Below are 24088 nucleotides of genomic sequence, written 5' to 3' on the forward strand. Positions count from 1 at the left end.
CTTCCACAATGAACTCTTGGCTCCACTCAAACAACTTTGCCTCAAGGTATTTTCTACCGCTTGCCATCGCTGACAAAGACTTGGGCTTCACTTAAAGCTGCTCCACAGCTTAGGCAGAAACTTAATGATGCAAAACCCTGCAGTTGGGTTTCCTGCTTGGTTTTCCTTCCTGAATTACAAATGTCCAGATAGTACAGAAATAGTCCCTGCCTGCCTGAGGGACTGAGTCTCTTCAGCAATCAGTGCTGGGAGTGCCTACACGGCCAAAAAACACTGGTGACAGACAGGAGGTGACCTGCTCCTCTTACTCCTCACCACAAGGGTGCAACACCTTAGCCACAGTACTCCTGGCCACACTGTCAGCTTCAGTCTGACAGTTCCTCTGAACGCTTTCCAATATCTGCTCCTTCAACCATAAAACTTCACTATCTAACAGCACATCCTCCTAGAAAACGTTGCCATGGAGATTTCTTTATGCAACTAAAATGTTCTGGGAGCCCGCAGAATCAGCACCAACATTCATAGTCTCAGCAAGGTTTTGAAAAATTATCATTCTGCTGGTAATATCCACAACCTTTGTAAAAATAGGAAACAAAAAATGACTGCAACATGGAAAAAGAATTTCAAAGGGAAAGTCTGCCACCCTTTTGGGGGGTGTGGGGGGCATTGTACCACAACTCCATACCAAAACTGTATTTCCTTTGTTTTTAAATTCATGGGAATGCATGCACATGTATTAGAAGTCTGCAGAAAGTCAGAAACAGAGATCAAGCTTCAAATAAAATTTGGATTTCATTCATGTTCCTTTGCTTTAGCACATGTACAGACACACCAACACAAAAGTAAACAATAAACAACTCCACTTCAATAATGCCGGAAAGTAGCATCATTTTAACATATTATTGTTGTAATGCATTTTTATACTTTGTAATATTTTGAAGTACTTTTGTTTTGTATCCCCATATTTTGCCCAAATGGTTTATCCCAGACTGTACCCCCCTCCCTTTACCTGTGTTATCCCTCTCTCAGGATGAGATCATCCCCAAACCTCCACTCTGGCTCTCTGTCAATCACTCAGCATCCCATCCCTCCATCTAGAAGCTTCGGTCCAGGTCGTCGAGTGATTAGCCAGAGGCTAGGGTCAGCCCCCAAGCCTTGCCCCATACGCTGTCCTAAATATCTATCCCCCCAGTACCCATTCCTTAGGGTCACCTATTGGTTAGTAAAATGTTATCTACTTTGGGTTTCCACCTCCCTTTAAATGTAACCTTGGCACATCTCCCGGGGCTCTCGGCAGGAGGCCCCTGAGGTGCAGGAGATCCTTCGGGACTCCCAGAATAAAACCTTGGATTAACCCCTGCTAAGAGTCGGCCCTTTATCTTCTACCGATGTCTCTAGTGTCTCTTCTGCTGCAAAGGTGACTAGCCTAGGTGCCCTCAGTACCCTCGGGACTCGGGAGAGTGTCTCCCTGCTGTCGGCCGTGTCAAGACTGCCTCCCCGGTGTCTGCCGACTCGCAACTGGCTGAGGGTTCCTGAGAGGCTCACAGAGGGACTGAGACAGCTTGGCGCCCAACGTGGGGCTCTGAGACCATCCCCAGAACTCACGGAGAGGGCTCGGACATTCTTTTGGACTGTTCTCCAAAGCCTTTGGCCGGCAAGCTACCTCAGAAGAACACACTCAGTTTAACGAGCTGCTCTTCTGTGGACAAGACTGGTAGCTCTTGAAGCACCATCTAGAGTCAGTTTCAAGTGGAAGTCGTCATCCCAGGACCCCCCCCTTTCCTGTCCTACAGCTGGATTGGTAAGTTTTACCTTTTTCTTGTTTCTCCCCTCTTCGGGAGGGGGTTTGTTTCCCTGCCTTTGTTTTCAGGCTCGCTGAGGAGAACTGAAGGTTTTTTTCTCTATTTTTGGGACGCTGCCAGCTGCAGGCTTTTCTTTCTTCCCCTCCCGACCTGGGTTGGTGAAATTTGAGATGCAAAACTTTAAATCACAGCTACAATGGGTGCCAAGCTTTCTGTATCTCACAAAGGTGTCTATTACCATCTTTTAAATTTTCTTAAGAGTGAAGAAATCCAATTTTCAAAAACAGATGCTAAACAATTTGTTAGATGGCAGTTCCTTCATTTCCCCAACGCTTCAACTGAAAATATTAGTGATTTGGCTTTCTGGGACAAAATTGGTAATGAATTATTGAGAGCAGGGAAGTCAGGTGACAAATCTCTGTCAAAGTTTGCTTTTCTAGCTATGCAGATAAGAAATGTTGTAAAATCCAAATCAAAAATGCAGGAGCAGCCATTCGGGAACAATTTCAAGACCTCTGCTTCCCAAAAACCCGATTTAGCCCCTTCCAAGTTATGTCTTCCCTCTCCTAGCCCTCTTTCCTCACCCTCAGCTCCGAGACAGGACATTCTGAAGAAAGCTACACTCCCTCAGAAGCTCCCAGTCTCCACTCCGGAGAGTCCTGGCCAAACTCCCCGGGGCTTTACCCTTTCCCCTATTTCCCCAAGTTGTGATACCCCGTCCCGGAATCCTTGTGCTCGTTTTTGTACCTGCGATCTGCTTCAGGTGATTCCCCCAGGCCATGATGGTGGATACCACATGGCCGTGCCTGCTCCTTCTTCTTCCCACAATCCTTTTTGCTCTCCAAACAATCCATTTCGGTTGGAAAACCCCGCCCCTGACACCCTCCCTCCCAGCACCCTCCCCCCTCCTCCTACTCTGGCCCCACCCCCCTCAGCCCCTTCAGGAGTTTTCCCACCAGCTGCCCCTTCCCTCCACTCCTCCCTCAGCCCGCCCTCCAGCTCCCAGGTCAGAGAAACCGGAGATGCTGAGCCTGGCAGCCGGAACCCTGAAACATTACTAGTCCTTTCTGCAGCCCCTGTATCTTACATTTCAGATTTAAACGGGGGGATTCAGCCGCATTATAGCTCTTTTCTGTTGATTCTGTCAAAGAACTTGCCAAAGCCCAAAAAGATTTTGATAGATCGAGTGAATATTTTAGGGGACTTCTTAAAGCTATGCTTTCTGCTAATACCTTAACCCCTGCTGACATCAAACACCTTTTTTCCTGCCTGTTATCCCAATCTGAATATCTCTTGTGAGATGCAGCATGGAAAAAAGGACTGAGAAACAGTTTACCAGCCCTGTGGGCTGATGAAGCCACCGCCCATGATGTTTATGGTAAATTGATATCACTAGACCATCTCTGTGGACAAGGGGAGTGGGAGGAAGGAGCAAGTCAGGCAGAGGGAATTCCCAGAAAGGTTTTCAAAGAATGTGCTAGAGCAGCTGGGAAGGCTTTCTTTGGGCTGTGTCCTGGTGCTCCGGTTGAGAACTATTTGAAAATAACACAATCTTCATCTGAATCCTTTTTCAGTTTTTGTGGAAAGGTTGAGAAAAACTGTCGAATTGCAAGTTCAGAATGCAGGAGCCAAAATGGAAATCCTCACCGAGACTGCTAAAGAAAATGCTAATGAAAAGTGTAAAGCTGCCATCCTGAGCCTGCCCCTTGATCCAACACCAACACTACAAGCAATGCTAGAAGCGTGTGAGAGGAAAGTTACCATCACCCTTGCTGACCAGCACGAGAGACCAAAATCACAGAGAAAGATTGCAGCTGTGGACGCCCCTGATCCACCATCTACCAGCCAGCTTCAGCATGTCACAATGCCACAAGAGAGAACCTCCAACTCTAATCGATATTGCCATCTTTGTGGAAAGTTAAGGCATTGGACTGCTGACTGCCCTCTGAAAAAGCAGCTTTTAGATTTTAAATACAATAAGGTTAAAGATCAGAATTCCCCAAAAGACAGCCTTTCAAAAAACTGAATAAAGAGCGCTCTTTTTCCCAGCGCTATGACAAAAATAGGGTGGGTTCAATTCCAGCATGGGGGGGACAAAATACCTAGTTTAGGAGATGTGCCTGTGCCAAGTCAGGCACTGGCACTGGACAAAACAGAATATTCATTTAACTGTGACAATCCCAGACCAATTCCAATGACCAATTCTCCCCATAACACTTACAGATTGGCACTGACAGAGCCTCTCCATCTCAAGGACACTAACTGGCATTTCATAACTGTTAACCCTGAACAGCCAGGTACTTGGACACAGCTCTGCCAGAAACGTCACAGTAAGTATGTTGTCCTTGGGGACACAAAACACACACCCCGGGAAATTAACATTTCTCTGGGTCTTATATCATCAGACCTGAAACAGTTTGTCATTTGGCTTCACTGTACTCACCCACCCATGTACTTGTCCAAGGGCCTAATAATAGCCCAAGCCATCCCATTGCCTGAGCCTCCATGGGACCAGGAGCAGGCAGACACCCTCAGAGACAAACTCCATCCCAATGTCAGCTGGACTCAGGTACTGGGAAGAGAAAATCCCAGTTATGTGGGTTGAACAGAGGTGGTGAGTACAAATCTATACAAGGACTTCTAGATACCGGAGTAGATGTTACGATCATTCTGTCCAAGGAGTGGCCGTCACACTGGGAATTGCAAAATGTGGCGGGACACGTGCAAGGTGTAGGGGGCATTCAATTGGCAAGACAATCAAAAAATGTCCAAACTGAAGGACTGAATGGCAAAGTGGCTTCCATTCACCTATTTGTTTTAGACTACACAGAGCCCCTCTGGGGCAGAGATGTAATGGTTCAGAGGGGAACCACAATTGACATCTGTTCTGGTTCAGAGCAAATTTGGGAGAGAATCCCCAGAGGGGTTCCAGTAGGAAAATTCAATCGGCCTCTCCCCCCAGCCGGTCCGGGAGAAAATACTTCCTTGGAGAAAAGAGGAAAAAAACTGTTTATTAAACAGTATTAACCAATAAAACCCCTTGCTGCTCCAAAAGAGATGACAAACTGAGAAAACCCTGTCCCCGGGTTGCAGCTCAGCTCACTCAGTCTCTGATCAGTCCCTCTGGTGCTGGGAATGTCGCAGGCCAGGCCCGGCCCGGGTGGGCCACAGGTGCAGCTGTCAGTGCTCTGGTGGGTGTTCAGTCCAGAGCAGGTTTCAAGAGGTCCGAAGAAAAGGGATAAAAACCACAGTCCAGGAAACTTCCTTGCCTCAGCTACCTAAAAACTAACTAAAGACAAAAAAGAGCTCCATCCTGCTGTCTGTCCGTCTGCAGACAACACAGTCAGGAGCAGGAATGTGGAGGAGTGAGTGCAGTGTCTGATAACAAACTGCTGCTTCTTCTCTCCCCCCTTCACTCTCTGGAACAAGGCTTAAAGGTGCAACACTTATTACTCAGCATAAAGAGAACGAGATGATTCGGGATAAAAGCATCATATATTCAACCCAGGACATTCCACCCCTTATCCCCATATTGTCACCTTACTACTAAAACTAATATAAATTCTAACTCTACAAACACAGACATTATACATCCATTATAGAGCTATACACAGACAATGGTGATAACATTCAGCAAACAGTGATATTTACACAGAGGCCCAGGATGGTGTTACGGGCAGTGGCATGAGACACACGTTTCCAACCATCCAGCGGTGGCTTCCACTATGGTCAGCACGTAGCACTTGCCCTGGCGTGTCTGGGGCAGTGTGATGTAGTCAATCTGCCAGGCCTCCCCATACTTGTACTTGGACCACCGCCCATCGTACCACAGGGGCTTCACTCGCTTTGCCTGCTTGATGGCAGCACACGTCTCACAGTCATGGATAACCTGAGAAATACTGTCCATGGTTAGATCCACCCCTTGGTCTTGTGCCCACTTATAGGTGGCATCCCTGCTCTGATGGACTGAGGCACCATGGGTCCATTGAGTTAGGAATAACTCTCCTTTATGCCTGCAGGTGAAGGCAAACTGAGGCCTGCATTCTGTGGCCAGAGAAATGGAGAAAAATGCATTGGCAATGTCAATGGTGGCGTACCAGCATTGTGGTGGAGTTCCAGCATGTCCGGCGCAGCAGCGCTCAGTGGTGGAGTCACTTCATTCAATGCACGATAGTCCACTGTCAATCTCCATTCTCCTTCAGATTTACGCACAGGCCAAATGGGGCTGTTGACTGGTGAGTGGGTCTTGCTGACCACCCCTTGGCTCTCCAGCTCACGGATCATTTTGTGGACGGGGATCACAGCATCTCAATTCGTTTGGTACTGTCGGCAGTGCACTGTTGAGGTGGCAATTGGCACTCGTTGCTCTTCTACCTTCAAGAGTCCTACTGCAGATGGGTTTTCTGACAGTCCAGGCAAGCTGTTCAACTGCTTGACACCCTCTGTCTCTACAGCAGCTATTCCAAATGCCCATCTGAGTCCCTCTGGGTCTTTGAAATACCCACTTTGGAGGCAGTCTATGCCTAAAATGCATGGGGCCTCTGGGCCAGTCACAACAGGGTGTTTCTTCCACTCATTTCCAGTCAGGCTCACTGTTGGAATCCATAAGGTTAGAGGGTTTTTAGGAAATGGTTAAAAAAGTATAGGCCTCAGATTGAAGTTTTGTTAGCATTGCAAATACAGCAGAAAAGTTTCCCATGCAAGCAGAAAAGTTTCCCAAGCAGTAGACATGACAAACTACAATAGGTCTCTGTGGAATTTGCTTTAGGATGGCAACAAGGTTATTTAATGTATATCTTTAGAAGGTTAGCATGAATAGAACTCTGTTCTTTGTCTCTTATGAACTAGTCTTTGTTTTAGCTACGATTACGTATGTTTTATAAGATTGGATAGAATTCTTGTCAATATGTGTTTTCTGTGTCTGATTGGCTGAATTCTAGTCTGAGATGATTTTATGTATTGCTGTATGAGCCCTGCTAGAGAGACATTTTTTGGTGTGGATCAGTGAGCTGTCATGTCTCCATTTTGTATTTTGAGACTGATGTGCTGGAAATATAAGCAAAATCTCTTCACTGGTCTGGTTACAATGTTATCCATATTTGGATATTTTGCCGCGGCCTAGTGGGTTCCTTTTTAAGGCGTGGGTTCCTGACACAATTGGACTTATACCTGTCCCGTCACCCGCAGCTCACCTCAGCTTCCACCAAAGTAAAATTTCGTGATCCCCCTGTCACACCAGCAATAGAAACAGACTCTGTTCCCACATGTCTTGATGGGATTAATGTACATTGTGCGCCAGTGTCGACCAAAGCTTTGTATCCCTGCAGTTCTGATGTGCCAGGCCAACGAATCCACACAGTCCAAAAAACACGGTTTTCCCCAACCTCTACCTGGCTAGAGGCAGGGCCCCTCTATGCCTGGTTATCCTTCTTTCCCTGGGCATTTGCCTTGGAGGGTCCTTCAAGGAGATCAAAACTATTGTCATTATCATCATATGTAACAGTTCGGTTACTGGCCAGTGGAGCTGCTTCCCTTTTGGAACTTCCTCTCTGAGTCTTTAATTCACACACCCGTTGTGCCAGAGCAGCGGTAGGTTTTCTATGCCATCTCCTCCCCATGTTTTCTCCACAATCACGTAGGTAGAACCACAGCTCAGCTCGTGGGGTGTACCTTCTCTCGCCATCTGGGAAATGTCTGCCTTGGATACCAGAACCTCTGATCTGTACTGCCGAGATTTGGAGAAAGCCCTCTTTAATCTCCTCCCTCAGTTTCTTGTGACTCTCCTCCATCTTGTCTTCTAATTTTTGCTGATGTGTTTCCACTGCTGTAATTCTGGCATGTGTTGGGCCATGTACAGCATCTGCATATGCTCAGAGTTTCTTTGCCATATCAAGCAGTCTCATCACCATCATCCCGCTTCATTATTGCTAAAGATGCATATTCTCGTGGCCCAAGTCGTACAAGTTTTCTCCACATCACAGATGTGCATGGTACCAAGTCTGCATTTACAGTGTTTACATCATCTGAGAAGACAATCTCTGCCACTGCCATTTCCCTCAAGCGTTGAATCCCTTGTTCTATGGTTTTCCACTGGGTTTGCTGCATATAGAGATCGTCTGCACACAGGTATCTTTGTGCTACACTTCCTAGGACCCGCACCCAGAGGCTGTGAGGGTTAGCCCCCCTCATCATTCCTTGGTCAATGACAGGATCCTGTGACAGGGATCCCAAATGCCTGGCTTCAGTGCCATCCAGAATTGTAGCCTCACCTGCAGCATCTCAGAGATGGACCAGCCAACTAATTATGGATTCATCAGGTTGTTGGGTGTCATCCTTCCTTAGGCCACGAAGGTCCTTCAGGGAATAGGACTCAATATTGGCTTCTGATGCTGTGTCAGTTGCGTTAACTTTGGCTTTTGTATCAGTTGCTGTTGAGGGTCCTTCCCCTGGATCATCATCGTCAGTCACTGGCCGATTGGTTTTGCTTGTGTGCTTTTTTCCTGCAGCAACTGCCAGTGGCTTAGGCTCATCATCTGGTTTAGCTGCTGGCTTCGAGCCTGTGGTGTTGGCTGCAGCCTGAGTGGCTGTGGTAGCTGCTGCTTTATCTCCGTGCCCCCCTGCCTCTGTCTGCTGCACTACAGTATCTAACAGAATGTGATAAGCATAGGCCAGGGCCCAGCTTATTGCAATTAGCCTTTTCTCCTTAGAATTGTCATGGCACTTCTCTTTTAGGTATTTCCCCACCTCAGCTGGGTTCTGAATTTATTCCCGTGGAAAATCCCACTCTACAGGATCAGAAAATTCCTTTAGGGTTTGGCCTATATTTTCCCATTCTCCACACCACTCAGGATTTTTCATGCCTGCATCTGCTTCTGGGTCAGGGGTCTCACCAACTCCTCTGGATATCTCAGCCCTCATGCTAGAAAAGCTGCAGACCATATAGAGGAAGCTTACCAGATTTAATACCAGAAAGATGGTCTCTTTAACATTCAGGGGAAACTGAACATTCTCAAAAAGTGACATAACAGATTCAAAGGAGAAGAAGGAAAGGAAAGGCTGGAAAGTCTTATTCCCGGCTCCTCTAACAAACTGGGTGCAATCACTAATAAATTCCCAAAACATACTACTGGAATTGGGATGTAGGGTAGGACGAATGAACCATAAATCATAAATATTGTAAACAGACACCAGTATCTTTATAAACGCCCTGTAAATCATTATCACCAAGGCCAGCACAACAGCTATTCCAATTCGTGCCCCTCTATTGTAAAAATTACGTGTTATGGACAATAATCCTAGTGACCAGAAAAGTATTGAAACCTAAAAAAAGTCTAGAGACCAGAATCACATGAAGGCCTCCATCCCAAGAGACATTACGAATTCAAGCAGCATGGCTACTGACTGCTTTAACTCACTAGAGAGCGAGCACAACCAACACACAATCAATAGAGCTTTTTTCCACCTTCTCGAGCCCCACATTGGGCGCCAATAGATGTATGTGTTCTGGTTCAGAGCAAATTTGGGAGAGAATCCCCAGAGGGGCTCCAGTAGGAAAATTCAATCGCCCCTCCCCCCAGCCGGTCCGGGAGAAAATACTTCCTTGGAGAAAAGAGGAAAAAAACTGTTTATTAAACAGTATTAACCAATAAAACCCCTTGCTGCTCCAAAAGAGATGACAAACTGAGAAAACCCTGTCCCCGGGTTGCAGCTCAGCTCACTCAGTCTCTGATCAGTCCCTCTGGTGCTGGGAATGTCTCAGGCCAGGCCTGGCCCGGGTGGGCCACAGGTGCAGCTGTCAGTGCTCTGGTGGGTGTTCAGTCCAGAGCAGGTTTCAAGAGGTCCGAAGAAAAGGGATAAAAACCACAGTCCAGGAAACTTCTTTGCCTCAGCTACCTAAAAACTAACTAAAGACAAAAAAATGAGCTCCATCCTGCTGTCTGTCCGTCTGCAGACAACACAGTCAGGAGCAGGAATGTGGAGGAGTGAGTGCAGTGTCTGATAACAAACTGCTGCTTCTTCTCTCCCCCCTTCACTCTCTGGAACAAGGCTTAAAGGTGCAACACTTATTACTCAACATAAACAGAACGAGACGATTCGGGATAAAAACATCATATATTCAACCCAGGACAACATCCCAGAAACCCCTCAGGTTTTTTGGGGAGCGGTCTCTGAATTGTGCCACGCCCAAAAACTGATTTGGAAAAGTTATACTCCAATACGGGTAGTTCAGTGGCCGCTCAACAAAAACAAATTAAAGACACTTGAAGAGCTCGCAGAAGAGCTCGCAGAAGAGCAGCTAAGAAAAGGTCACATCGTGGAGACCACGTCACTGTGGAATTCTCCTATCTTTGTCATTAAAAAACCCAACAAAGACAAGTGGCGGCTTCTCCACGATCTCCGTCAAATCAACAACATTATTGAGGACATGGGCTCTCTACAACCACGGATGCCCTCACCAAGCATGCTTCCCCAGAATTGGTCTTTAGCTGTAATTGACATCAAAGACTTTTTTTTCAAATTCCCCTGCATCCTGATGATGCTCCGCATTTTGCCTTCTCGATTCCCACCATTAACCTAGAGGCCCCATTGAAGAGATACCACTGGAACGTTCTCCCACAAGGTCTCAAAGTGAGTCCTGTGATTTGCCAGCAGCATGTCTCTTCCTTGCTGTCCCCAGTCCATGAAACTGCAGGAGATTCCATCATCCTGCACTACATGGATGACATCCTGGTGTGTGTCCCAACCGATGACATGCTTACTCACACACTTGACCTGACAATCAATGCATTGGTTGCTGCAGGGTTTGAGCTCCAGGAAGAAAAGATTCAAAAGATGCCATTTTGGAGGTACGTGGGTCTCGAAATTGGAAAGTGGACCATTGTGCCGCAAAAATTAACTATCAAACACGACATCAAAACCTTAGCTGATCTCCATCAACTCTGTGGGTCTTCAAACTGGGTGAGACCGTGGCTAGGCATTTCCACCGAGGACCTAGCCCCCCTTTTCAATTTGTTAAAAGGGGGAGATGACCTTAGTTCTCCCAGGACCCTCACCCAGGAAGCGAGAACTGCACTGGAGAAAGTTCAGGAAACAATGTCTACCAGGCAGGCCCACAGGTGCCAGCAGGGTCTGCCCTTCAATTTAATCATCTTAGGCAAGTTGCCACACCTCCATGGGATGATCTTCCAGTGGGAAACTGCCCAGGCAAAGAAAAGGTGACCAGGCCAAGAAAGATCCACTCTTAATCATAGAATGGGTCTTCCTCAGTCACAACAGGTACAAAAGGATGACAACGCCACAGGAGCTGATGGCAGAACTGATCCGGAAAGCAAGGATTTGGATCAGAGAATTGGCAGGGTGTGACTCTGACTGCATTCACATCTCCTTAAACTTGAAATCAGGCCAACTATCTCAAGCAACATTAGAACAATTTTATCAAGAGAACGAAGCCCTGCAATTTGCACTAGACAGCTACACAGGCCAAATTTCAATTCAGAGACCGGCCAAAATTTTTAATTTGGACGTTCAGTTTTCTTTATCATTGACAAGTATTCAGAGCATGATGCCTCTAAAGGCACTGACAGTTTTTACTGACATGTCTGGAGCATCCCACAAGTCAGTGGTGACTTGGAAAGATCCTCAAACTCAGGAGTGGGAGGGAGATATTGCCAAGGTGGAGGGATCACCCCAAATTGCTGAGTTGGCCGCTGTCATCAGAGCCTTTGAGAGGTTTTCCAAACCTTTAAATGTAGTTACTGATTCAGCTTACATAGCAGGTGTAGTGTCCAGGGCAGAGAATGCTGCATTGCAAGAAGTTTCCAACATTCCTTTATATGAATTACTTTCAAAATTAGTAAGAATTATCTCCCACCGAGAACAACCCTTTTATGTGATTCATGTCAGGTCCCAAACAGACCTGCCGAGGTTCATTGTAGAAGGTAACCGCAGGGCTGATGCCCTTGCGGCACCAGCCAAGATGGCCCCGCTCCCAGACATATTCCAACAAGCAAAGATCAGTCACCAATTTTTCCATCAGAATGCACCCGCCTTGTTCGGCAATTCTGCCTGAGGCACAAACAACCCCAAGCCATCGTAGCCACATGCCCTTCTTGTCAAAACCAGTCACTACCTTCCCCCTAAGTACAGGAGCAAACCCTAGGGGTTTGCAGAGCTGCGAGGTGTGGCAGACAGATGTAACCCACATCTCATCATTTGGAAAATTTAAATATGTCCACGTCTCTGTGGATACCTTTTCTGGTGCCATCTATGCTTCTGCCCACGCAAGGGAGAAGGTCTGTGAAGTAAAAAAACATCTCATGCAAGCCTTCTCAACATTAGGAATCCCTAAGGTCATCAAAACAGACAATGGCCCAGCGAAAAAGTCCAAAGACCTTCAGAGCCTCCTGCAACAATGGAGAATAGAATATAAAACAGGCATCCCCTATTCCCCGACAGGCCAAGCTGTGGTGGAGAGGGCCCATCAGAGCCTAAAAATGTCCTTCACCAACAACATGAGTTTATGAAGATGGAGACCCCTCAAATCTGGCTGTCCAAAGTGCTGTTCACACTGAATTTTTTAAGCTGTACGTATGAAAACCTTAACCTACCCATCATAAGACACTTTAACGAGAACACTCAGCACAAATTGAAAGTCCGCTACCAGTCCTCATAAAAGACCCTGAAACTTGGAAAATAGAGGGGACCCATGAGCTCATGGCATGGGGTAGGGGATATGCGTGCGTATCCACTCCTTTAGGCTTGAGATGGATCCCCTCCAAGTGGGTGAGACCATACATTCCAAGAGTGTCAAAAGACAAAGCTACAGCACAGGTAGCCGATGTCTGCTGGAGGAGGAAGCGTCATCAGAGTCTTTAAAGTTAAGTTGCTATTACCTGAACCTTATTCCTAACATTTTTTATCTTCAGTTTTTTCAGTGTTTCCCCTTGATCTGAACTCAGCCCCTGTACCATCAGAATGATCCCCATCCTTCTGCTGCTTCTGTTGACAGCCGTCCATCCAAGTCAGATGTGGATCATTTCTCAGCCTCAGGCAAACGTATGGACCACCCTTGCCAGAGTCCTCAACCAAGATCATATTTGCCTGTCTGCCTCCTCTGTGTCTGACCTGATGTCCACTTGCCTTGTGGGGATCCCATCTAAATATGACGAATTTCCACCGACATTAGCAACAGCCTTTTTTCCAGTATATAATCTGTTATCCCCTTGGGCAAAATTAATTGATAGACAAGCAATAACAGAAAAGGAACCCGAAGAATTTGAACTCCTTGGTTCTGCAAAAGCATTCTATCGTGTTCAGTTTATGTTTACACCAAAAGACCAAGTAAATTTGTATCACGAAGTCAAACAGTTTAAAGTAAACTACACAGCAAAAATTTGATGTAAGAAAATTTCCCATGTAGAAATGTCATCTACCCCCAGTAATAAGCCCCATGCCCTCCCCAAAGGGTTTTTCCTCATTTGTGGTGATAGAGCATGGGCAGACATCCCTTCTCGTCTAATCGGAGGTCCATGCACCATTGGAAAGCTGAGCCTGTTTACACCCAACAAGACTCAAATCACGGGTTGGCAACCCAAAACCAGTGCCTGCAATTCGGCCCACAAAAAGAGAGACTTAAGGAATTTAGACCCAAATTGTGATTCTTAAATTGTACACTGGTCCAAACCAAAAGGGGTTGCAATCACCGTGTTTTTGCCATGGGTGTCTGCAGCCAAAGCTCTACGTGAATTATCACAGCTAGAGTGTTGGGTCGCTAAACAGGCCAATATTATATCAGCTGTACTTTCAGACCTCCGGGCAGACGATTAAACAAGGCAAGCCACCCTACAAAATCGTGCTGCAATTGATTTTCTTCTCCTACTACATAATCATCGTTGTGAAGAGTTTGAAGGTCTCTGTTGCCTGAATCTGTCATCCAAGGCTGAAGATGTCCACAAAATCATTGGAAAGATGCAACAAATGGTTCAGGACATCAAGCAAGAAACAGCAGACTGGATGGACGGACTTTTCCAAGGATGGGGACTCTTGGGTTGGGTCAGATCCATACTAAAGTCTGTATTTTTGATTTTGCTTGTTCTTTTTGTCATTTTGATCAGCTTTGGGATGATCAAGAGCATCATGACCAAATTAATATTGAAAGCTACTTCCCCTTTAGAGATCAATCAGGCAACTGTTCCCACCTCTCCCGAGGAGGAAGCAGAAACCTCTGCAGAGTCCACAAAACAGCCTTGGATTGCCGATGCTTGAGATCAGCCCCAGCTGAATTTTAATGTTTAGGTACCTCTCCCTTTTTATTTAAACGGAAAGAGGGAGATGTTGTAGTGTGGTTTGATACTTTGTAATACTTTGAAGTACTTTTGTTTTGTATCCCCATATTTTGCCCAAATGGTTTATCCCAGACTGTACCCCCCTCCCTTTACCTGTGTTATCCCTCTCTCAGGATGAGATCATCCCCAAACCTCCACTCTGGCTCTCTGTCAATCACTCAGCATCCCATCCCTCCATCTAGAAGCTTCGGTCCAGGTCGTCGAGTGATTAGCTAGAGGCTAGGGGTCAGCCCCCAAGCCTTGCCCCATACGCTGTCCTAAATGTCTATCCCCCCAGTACCCATTCCTTAGGGTCACTTATTGGTTAGTAAAATGTTATCTACTTTGGGTTTCCACCTCCCTTTAAATGTAACCTTGGCACATCTCCCGGGGCTCTCGGCAGGAGGCCCCTGAGGTGCAGGAGATCCTTCGGGACTCCCAGAATAAAACCTTGGATTAACCCCTGCTAAGAGTCGGCCCTTTATCTTCTACCGATGTCTCTAGTGTCTCTTCTGCTGCAAAGGTGACTAGCCTAGGTGCCCTCAGTACCCTCGGGACTCGGGAGAGTGTCTCCCTGCTGTCGGCCGTGTCAAGACTGCCTCCCCGGTGTCTGCCGACTCGCAACTGGCTGAGGGTTCCTGAGAGGCTCACAGAGGGACTGAGACAGCTGATGAGGATTTCATTTCCAGTCTTTCAGAAACTTGCTCCAATTCAGTTACAAAAAGTCCTCCTAAATATCTTGATAACGGAAAGAATACATCAATTAAGCTCTTCAAGTCAAGCCACTGTTGTTTTTTTAAGGAAAGATAAACAAAAATCAAAAAGGTTGAAGAATGATAAACATCACATCAGATGGAGCACACCTCCATTCACAAACATCAGAATCCAAGCAGACTACATCTAAATTGTATAAGTAGTTTTACACACATAGGTAGATTAAATATATGTAATTGCAACATATATAGTATATTAATCTTCTTTCTGAGATGAAGGATTTTTAGCTCACGTCTACTTTTAGGAGTAAATAGCATCCATACACACACTATTTTTTCCCTATAAAATTTCCACTACTCTAACTTCATAACAAGAAGTTAATTTCTGCTAATAGGAGCACAAAGAAACTTATACTTATTCCACATGTCACCATGTACCACAACCAGCCCCCCTGACCATCTTGGTGGCCCAGCACCAGGGCTGTATCAATCTATTTCCTACACAGGGGAGCCCCAGACTGGGCACAACACTCCCAATACAGTCTTACAAGTCCAAGCTGCATGGAAGGATCACCTCCCCAGACCTGCTGACCACACACTGACTCACGCAGCCCAGGATGTAGCTACCCTTCCTTGCTGCCACAACTCACACTCACTGCAAGGACTGCTGTCACCTCACCTTCAGAAACTTCTCATCTGTGCTGGTTTTGGCTGGAATAAAGTTAATTTTCTTCACAGTGACGAGTATAAAGTGGTATGTTTGATTTGTGCTAAAAACAGTGTTGACAACATAGAGATGTTTTTGTTATTGCTGAGCAGCACTGAAACAGCTTCTGGGCCTTTCTGCTTTTCCTGCTGCTCCTTCAGCGAGAAGGCTGGGGGCATGCAAGGAGTTGGGAAGGGACACAGTCAGGACAGCTGACCCCAATTGACCCCTGGTATATTCCATATCATATGACGCCATGCTCAACAGACAAATGTTGGGAAGGAGGAAGTGAGGGATATTCAGAGTGATCATATTTTAAAGTGACTATTCTGCATGATGGACCCTTGCTTTTCTGGGGATGGCTGAACACTTGCCTACCCATGGAATGGGGCAAATGACTTCCTTAATTTGCTTTGCTTGTGTGAGCAACTTTTGCTTTTCTTATTGAACTATTTTCACTCAACCCATGAGTTTCCTCACTCTTATCCTTCTGATTCTCTTCCCCATCCCACTGGTAGAAGAAACAGAGTGGCTACATGAGGCTTATTTTCCAGCTGGGGTTATTAAACTACAACACTGACACCATCACCACCTCTAGAGCTGCCCCCTAGATTGCACGGTCCACTCTCCAGCCCATGCCTCACCAATTTGGGGACAATGTGACTGGAGCCAAGTCCTTGCCTTAAGCAATGTATACCAACTACACTCCTTTACCTACAGTGTCAGTCATTTCATCAGAGAAAGCAATGAAGTCAATCAGGCATAACTGGTCCTTGGCAAATCCATGCTGGTTGCTCCAAATCATGTTCTTGTCCTTTGTGTTTTAAGAAAGGACTTCCAAAAGGATTTACTTCATAACCTCCCCAGGGACTGAGGTTATGCTGACTGGCCTGAACTTCAACTTTGCTCACTCTGTTTCTTCATGCATGGGCTTTATTCCTCCCACAAAACCTGTCCCTGCTTCCATCTCTTGCATACCTCCTTCTCGTGATCCAGATCCAGCCCAGTAGGATGCTCAATGCTTACTCTTGCTAGCCCGCTGCCATGCTTCCTGACTTCCTGCACAGGGGAATGAAATGTTGCACTCTGATGAAGCTGCCTTGAAGACCAACCAGCTGTCTTGGACACCTCTACTCTCCAGGGCAGCTTCCAGAGAGAAAACACAGAGGCCAAGAACTGCCCTTCTGAAGTTCAGCTTTGTAATTCTGTTGTTAATCTTGATCATCCCCTCACAGGATCTTAAACTTTACAATCACCTGGGTGCTGCAGACAAGGCTGCCTTGTCCTCTGCATCTTAATAATCTTCTACTTCAATCCAGGAAATCAAAACTGATATTTAACCATCTGGAAAATACTTGCCTGTTATTTAGTTTATTTAGTCAGTAAAATTAAGGCAAATTTCACATAGCTGCTTTTACATGTGAAAAACATATAGTTTTAAATTATGGTGCAATAGGTTGACCTGCAAAAGAAACCAAAAACCAAAACAACTGACTTCTACTCTAAGCCAGTAAAAGTTTGTGTAGCACACATGTGGAATAGGCCACAAAGTGTGGCAAATACCAAGAAAGCTGCTATATACAGTACTGTGTATGACATCATGCAGCATTCTGTATCAGCTGGGAAATGAATCACTCACCACCTTATCTATAGGTTTTCATGTGATATCCTGTAAAGTGGTGTTTTTAAAATCCTAATCAGCAAACATCATTACAGGTATAAAATTTACCCATTATACATGCATAAAACAAGCCTGTGTTACAGCAAGTGAATTTAAAACCATCTTCCTTCTCATATGCTATCACTGTTTTACTTTGAGAATTTATGCCTCTGGGCAGAAGAAGAAGACCTGCTTTGTTTTTTTTTAAATAAAAAGCTTTTGAAGGATAAAGTGCAAATGGCAACATTACATTTGGCTTTTTAGGCAGAAAAGGCAATGGGCTCCTAATTTCAATTAAAATATAGATGTGGCAAAAAAGAACACTTTCTGTTGATACTTACATACATTTCTACCTAAAAATGCACAGCTTCACAACTTGCCTGAGACTTACTAGATAAGCTTTTGCTCTACATATTGTTCTATACCCACTTAAAACTTATTTCCTGATGTAAGCAGACTGAAGTACAAAAGTTAGCTGTTATGCCTACTTCATGAATGAAGTAGGATTACAAAAATCCTTTTCTATGTCACTATCAAAATCTACAATAGGGATGTAAAACATAGCTTGCAATAACTAGGTACTTCATTTATATATAAAGACCACTTCATACCTATTTGAAATACTTGAAAAATTTAAGAGAGACTTCAGTAAAAATCTTCATTAAAGACTATTTACTTCAGAGAAACCTCATGGACAGATATTTGTTTTGAATGAGCTCAGGTGTCAAACTACTAGTCCTTTCAAATACAAAAAGAAAGCAAGAAGCATCATACTTATTCAATACAAAGAAGACAACAATTACAGCTGACAAATGGGGACAAATACTCGTTTTTGCCAAGAGTTTTCTTGCCAGCTTCTCAGAGCAAACATTACCCATTACCGAAGTCTTGCAGCCACAGTGAACTATTGCTGCATTAAGGCCCAGCTGTTAGGTCGAAGTGCTCCTGCAGAGACCTAACTGATCTAGGCTGTGGGAATTAGGCTAAACAGCCAAGTGTGCAAGACAGTGAGGACAGTGCATGGGTGGGTCTGCTCAAAAGTCAGGGCACAATAAAGTGTGTTGCGAACATTCTCCATGGGAACAAAACTTTCTTTTCTCAAAAAGATGGAAGAGAGTTTTCTGGGCTTTAGAATACATGGCTTCCTCAGCAACAAGAAAACACGTCAAAGCAACATCAGGAATGGAATTACAGAAGATAATTATGCTTCCACTTGATCTTTTACCAAGAATATGTTAGAGGGCAGGGAGTAAGGTATATTTACAAAGCTTCTGTAGCTTAATTAATCTTCAATAACAATCCAGTATAGAACCACAAAAATTTGTTTAAAATTTAACACATAGTAACATCAAAACAAACAAACGTTTCCATGGAGATGGCTACCTAAATAAATGCTCACAATGGATCCAAGGGCTGACATCACCCAGGCCTGCCTGCAACCATAGTAACATGCCAGTATAAACAGAAATATTTTTATTTTTCTATCTAATAATGTCATAGAATTAGCAATTTCATGGCAGTGCCTAAAGCATATTCTTGCAGTGCTGAGCGGTAACACTTCTAAAATAAGAGCAGAGATATTTATATAGGGGCTATTACTATGACCATGTTAACTACATACAACAAGTGGACTATGTGTACAGCATAGCTAACATATCAAATTTCCCAGAGCAGTTGTTGACCCACAATAAACAAAGAAATTTAAGTTCCTAAGGCAACATGCTGGAATGCTGGTAAGAGCTCAGTAGCATCTATTATTCTTGGGTGTTCTGCTCTCCTTAATAAAAAAATCCTGAAGTTCTTAGACTGTTGTGTCTCACTATCTTGTTGGAATAAGAAGAATGCAGCCACATTTTGCTTTCCATACCAAACACAGAACTCTTCAGTGCCCTTCTCCTCTGTCACCAATGACCTTGCTTTATCCAAGGCAACAAGATTCACTAAATCCATACTTGCACTCTGCAAGCAAAACACAAGACACACAGCCTACAAACTTCTGGAACTCCAGAAGAGTACCAGAAAAGAAACATTTAATGAAGAAATTTTCCAAGAAAGCAGGCAAGTGTTTCAGTGACTGAAAAGACGCCCATGGAATTCCCACTGCCATGAAAAACATCTTCATTCAAAGACTATTGCATGCCTACATATTGTATGTCTCTAAATTCAGTGGGCCCAGATTGCATTATTGCTTTTCACTAAAAAAATGTAAAACAAAGATGTCTATATAAGGTTCACATAGTATGTGATAAATTAATGCTTTGAATGATATAAAATTACTAAGATATTTATACTAAACTCCTACATTTTAGCAGAAACCTGAGCTACAGGGAAACTGAAGATATTATCGTTACAAAATAAGTCGGGAGTACTAGTTTTGGTCCTATCACAAATACTTCAGCTGCAGTAATTTACGAAAACTACCTTTCCCACAGAATATGACTGTGACTTATTCTTTGTCTCCAAGTATGGCAGTGAATTTATGGACCAGTTAAAAAAATCACTTCCTAGGAAGTATTTTCAGGCTTTTTTTTTAATAATCCCATAAGCCATTTTTTCTGAGAAGAGGTTGTTTCCTTTGCCATTTACAGAGAAAATGTTTTCCTGGTACCAATTAGCAGAAGGGACTTTTACATAACTTTAGGCAATTAACTTTAGGCTAGCTTTGAAATTAAAATTTACCCTGCAACTGGTGTTTCTCTTTTATGTAGTCCAAGGAATATATGAAGAAAGGAATACAACATCTCAAGTGTTGACCATGAAACTACAAAAAAGAAAGCTTACTGCATAATTCATAATTACATTTACAGTTATGTACACTTCTGTTGGCTTTGGTGCATTTTTTAACAGATTTCATCCCATAAGACATGGTAGAACTTTTGTCATTCACTCTTCACAATGCCTTTTGCTCTTCCAAGTATAGGATTAATGGAAAGTTAATTATATTATAAGAGATAGCTTTATTGTATGCTTTATAATCTAAAAAATAAGAAAAGCTTACTCTTCTATTCATTACAGAAACTGCAGACTATTCCAACTGCATTAATGCAATCCAAATATTTGGCATAAAGGTAGGTGTTTTAACTCTGCTCTCTAAGGAAGCAAATAATAAATATTCATACATATGGCTATTCTCATAGGAAGGCTTCAGCTTTTCCTTCCAAGTAATTCCCCTGCAAAATTCTTTTTCATTTCTTGAATTTTCTGAGCTAACAATTTTAAAAAACATAAATTTGTATTACAATCAACCAAGTTGGCAGGATTTGTGGGACCCTACAAATTACTGTTACACAAAAATATTTGGGGGGAGCAGGGGAGAGATCACCTGATTTACATATTTTCTTACCAAAGAATACAATTCTATCAATAATTCTTTCATGTCTACTACTGTGGATTCTTTGCTTTAGACTATTCCTTCTTCTTATCCTCAAATACATATAAATGTTGTGCTCACATGAAGGCCTTCGTAGACCTTTTATGCAAGATAAACAGACAAACTACATTTCAGTCTGACCTGACATTCTCATGCATTCTATACTTATTTTCTTATTTGTAACAAAGGTTCAATGGAATTTCTTCAACCTTTATAACAACAGTAAATTTAACTTCAAATGAACGAATCTCTGAAAGACAGACACATAGGTCCCAGCTTTCAAGAAATATCACAGACTATTTAAAACTCTCAGAAGTTTTGTTCACTTGGTTTGGCAGAGGTGGAGAAGGTGTGTTAAGTCTACAAAAATGTTCAATAATTTCAGAGGTAAAATCTCTCCTGGAGCAAAGCAAGTTGCCAATTGGTGAATAAAACATTATCTTTCAGTAGCTCTTAGGTAAACATATCTCTTATTAATTTTCCTTGTTACTTTATCCTATCAGCAATTTTTAGTTCCTACCTATTTTGCAAGTATCTACTAGAATAATAAATAAAGCCTGAGAAAGTTAGCAAGACAACAAATGTGGGCTTTATACATAGTAACTCATAAATCCAAAGAACATTTCTATTAGATTAATTATTTTCTAGTGTCTGAACAAAATATGTCATTGTCATAAAGTCTAAGTACAGCTTGCTAGAAAACAACCCTGCTAGGTACAGTGGCTTCCCAGTAACAGAACCAGCAGAAAATATATTTGGAAGTTCTAACACAATGCAGATGGCAACTGTAGTTGGGTATGGCAAACATCTTTTTAAATGTTTCCTGTGTTCCCTACAACTGCTAAAATCCACCAGCCCCATCCCACTGAACCATCACTTTGGTTAATAATAAGAATCCCAGGCTGAGGCTAATCTTGTGAGACACACTTTAGCTTAAGAGTTCAAAACGAAGAGTGATGCACAAAGCCTTCTGGTAACCATAAGGAGAATTCTTATTGAAGCATGGAAGCTGCACTTTGCACTTTTGGAGGGAGCTGGAGATTCTTCTATAGTGGCTAAGGTTTTACATTTAACATAGACAGGAAAAATTTGGTTTATCAAAAAGCCACAAAGCTCTGCTGGGAAAAAGCTGCTTGTAAAATAAAAATGAGTGTGAGTTTATTATGTGAGTATGCCTGCTTTGATGCATTACCAAATCTATCATTATCCTTGAGCTTAAGGTTAAATGTGAAGTAAGAGAGAAAGCAAGGAAAAACAGTTGTCTGAACATGCTCAAGAAATCCTGTATATCCAGCTTATGCTTAAACCCTCCTAAGTTAAAGCATATTACTGACACTTGAGTTCCTACGGCCATTAGATCTTCCCTTTTTAAAACTTAAAATATTATATGTGAAATAAATGTGATCTAGACTAAAAAGAATTGCTGACACATGCACTCAAGAATAAAAATGTAAAAAAACCCACAAAACCCCAACAGTTAAGAAAATGTGGAAGTATACCTACTGAAAGCATACATTCAAAAAATACAGACCTTCCTAATAAGGACAGCAAATCTCAGCTCCCATATGCCACTTAAGCAATATAATTTAAAAATAAAATCACTTTAAAAGAGAAGAATATATAAAATATATGTTATAAGTATATATACAAGTTGAGTAATGAACAAAAAATTAAACAATTAAAACTAAGATACTTTTGCATTTGATGCAGTTACCTACTAAGCTATTAAATACTGGAGTGCTGGTTTTGGCTAGAGTAGAGTCCATTTTCTTCACAGTGGCTGTATTTTGGATTTGTGCAGAGCACAGGGTTGATAATTTAGAAATGTTTTTGTTATTGCTGAGCAGGACTTGCACAGAGCCAAGGCCTTTTCTGCTTTCCATACTGCCATGCTGGCAATGAATGTGAGGGTGCTTGGGAGGAGACACAGCCAGGAAAGGTGAAGTGACCCCAGCTGACCAGAGGGATATTCCAGACGCCAGGACATCATGGTCAGTAAATATAGTGGAGGGAGTAATGAGGAAGGGGGCACATTTGGAGTGATGGGTGTTTGCATTCCCAACTTGTGACATGTGATGGGGCCCTGCTCTCCTGGGGATGGCTGAACACCTGCCTGCCCATGGGAAGCAGTGAATCAATTCCTTGTCTTCTTTTCCTATAAACTGTCTTTATCTCACCTATGAGTTTTCCAGCTTTTACTCTAAGTTCTCTCCCCAGTGCTGCTGTTGGGGGAGTGAGCAAGCAGCTGCATGGGGCTTGGCCACTGGCTGAGGTTAAACCAGGACAACTGGATAGAGGAAAAGATGGTATGCCTCTTCCAAGAGAAATGACAACACTTAACAGTGGTCACAGGAGCAAGGTCTGAGAAACTGCTGGCCTAACCCTCCCCCTCAAGAGCCAAAGACAACAACCTTCAAGCTGAAGCGGGAGTGTTCAACAGCAGCAAGGGGATTTGGCAACATTTCCCAGGAGGCTCAGGTACCTGCCACCTTACAACTCACTCCTGTGCAACAGGACAGGATTCCTTCTGCCCCAGTAACCAAACCTGATACTTCTTTATATCTGCTAATGCTGCACATCTGTTCATGCAATATCATGGGGTTATCCTGTCACTAAAGAGCCCAGAAACTGATATGAGAAAGGAGCAATAAGATTTATGTACAGGAAATAATAAAACAAAATTTTAAGCTGATAAAATTTAAAAAAAAATTGAAAATATCACAGATCAAGAAAGAAACAAAACCCTACAACCTAAACATCCATTTCAAATAAAACAGCTCTCTGATGGTATACCTAACTCCATTCAAGTAGGGATTGATACAAGGACAAGAGGGTGGGAGTGTGCATATGTAGCGTTTACAGTTATCTGGGGTAACACAGTTACCTTGGGGTAAGAACCCCAAGGAGAAAAGGAACAAAGAAAGAAATCAAACAAATAAATAAGGTTATTCTAACTATATATGCTACACTGACAACTTTCAAGATTAAAGGTCTTTTCTTCTCTGCCTTTCTCTAGTTTGATGCAGTCTAAATGGTCAGTGCTTGTAGGAAGATTTTCCAATTACCTTGTAAGCAATGCAGTTTGCATGTTCTCCCAGCATTACACCACAACATTTGAGTGCACAAGCCAAATAAGTGTTCCTACAAGTACAATTAAGAGACCCCTTTAAAAAGTATATCCCTCAATACAATGATGTGTGAGACAATTTAAACAGTGTGGCAATAAGAAGCAGAAAAGACAATATTATCATATCAGATGCCAGGGGAATACAAAAGGTACAAATAATCCAATTCTATACATAAAGCAAAACCAAAAAAATTATTTGGGACTTCATACAGAACATGCCATAACAGATTAATCCCTTGTTAACATATTTCCTTTAATATCTTCTCTTAGGTTTGACAAGTTTCTGACTAAGCCAGCCTAGGTTTTTAACTGGGGAGAAAGTTTCACTAAAGCTCCAGTCACAAAAATAAGATCAGATGACCAAGACAATCCTAATTCATCGTAGCC

At 43.3% G+C, this 24088-nt stretch overlaps 1 protein-coding gene across 2 annotated transcripts in view; it reads right to left on the bottom strand.

Annotated features, from left to right (window-relative positions):
* The window catches only part of TPPP (tubulin polymerization promoting protein), a 78092-nt gene that overhangs the window by 39386 nt on the left and 14618 nt on the right, over window positions 1–24088 (bottom strand). The window lies entirely within an intron of this gene.

This window comes from Ammospiza caudacuta, chromosome 1 (genome assembly GCF_027887145.1).
Source record: "Ammospiza caudacuta isolate bAmmCau1 chromosome 1, bAmmCau1.pri, whole genome shotgun sequence".
NCBI classification, from domain to species: domain Eukaryota; kingdom Metazoa; phylum Chordata; class Aves; order Passeriformes; family Passerellidae; genus Ammospiza; species Ammospiza caudacuta.